The 1,246-nt window shown below is 35.9% G+C and overlaps 1 long non-coding RNA gene across 1 annotated transcript; it reads left to right on the top strand.

Annotated features, from left to right (window-relative positions):
* Nucleotides 1–6: 6 nt before the first annotated feature.
* On the top strand, nt 7–637 carry LOC106293471. The gene is made up of 2 exons (XR_001260482.1): nt 7–187; nt 257–637. It is a non-coding gene; the product is annotated as an uncharacterized LOC106293471 (long non-coding RNA).
* The last annotated feature ends 609 nt before the right edge of the window (nt 638–1,246 follow it).

The raw sequence follows: 1,246 nt of genomic DNA, 5'->3' as shown, positions 1-1,246 counted from the left end.
ACATCCGCTGAATTGAGATAACGACGAAGAACGTGCCCTCAGATGACAAAACAGCCGCAGACGGGTTGAAATGCCAATCCGGGACGACTTGTTGCCCATGCGCCAATAGGTTCCCAGAGGTCCATGGCTGCACCTTTCATTTCAAATCGGCGGTCGCGAAAAAATTTGCTGGTCTCGAATACTGAAAGTAAGATTTCTCTCGATATTAGAAAATAGAAGAATGATGTTCAAGGGATGAATACTAACATTTTTATAGGTGAGAATCACCGATTGGATGATAGATAAGATTCATTGAATTAGAGATCGTGGTCGTAGTTGTGAGGAAGAGTTAAGTTTGGGTTAATGATGCCCAAGCAATGCGGCTTGTAATGTTTCGGAGGTGAAGCATCGAGTGTAAAACGTCATGAGTCCGACGGGAAGATTGTTGACAAATAGTCAGGTCACACGCAATCTCAGAACCGCCATTGTTGGTTGACAGAAGCCGATAGTCGTAGAACTGATGAACCCTAAAATTGTGAGGTTGAAGGGAGATAATGACGATATGGACCTCTCTTTTGTAAGGATTTGGGCCCAGAAATAAGTTACTATCAATATCTATAATTTTATATTCGGGCAAGCCCATTAACAATACAGAAAAGCAATGGATTTTTAATTGAGTATGCCACGATAATGGGCCATCAGTATTATTATCCCGAAAACTTCAAAAACCCGCGTAGCAAAATGAGCCACACAGAAATCTTTGAATTTGTGACCTGGACGCTGAGATGGTTTCACCGGGAGAGAAAAAACTCTTCTTTATATATAAAGATATATATACTAGGAGAGTGTCCGCGCTTCGCGCAGATTATTACTTTATTGTTGTTAAGTATTATTTTTTGGATGATGTAATTACGTAGTCATCTTTATTTGTTAATAGCATTTTTTTTTGATGTTTTTAAGGTGTCATGTAGTAGTAGGTGATAGGTTAATATATTATGTGTTTGTTTTTTTAATAATGCATATAAATTACAAAATAATTAAAACCAAAAATATAATTTTAATAATTTTATAATATATTTATTTTGTAAATATTTCTATCCGTGCATGAGCACGGAAAAATCACCTAGTTATATATATATATATATATATATATATATATGGGGAAACAACCCTGTTTGCGCGGGAAATTAATTTTTTTAATCTCAATGTATAAAATATAATGAGGATGAGTGGTGAGGCATGCCACTTCATTTTAAAAAAGTCAGCT

Source organism: Brassica oleracea, chromosome C5 (assembly GCF_000695525.1).
Source record: "Brassica oleracea var. oleracea cultivar TO1000 chromosome C5, BOL, whole genome shotgun sequence".
Classification (NCBI taxonomy): Eukaryota; Viridiplantae; Streptophyta; class Magnoliopsida; order Brassicales; family Brassicaceae; genus Brassica; species Brassica oleracea.
The sequence above is the reverse complement of the archived record's forward strand: the minus strand, read 5'-3'. Positions and strand labels throughout refer to the sequence as shown.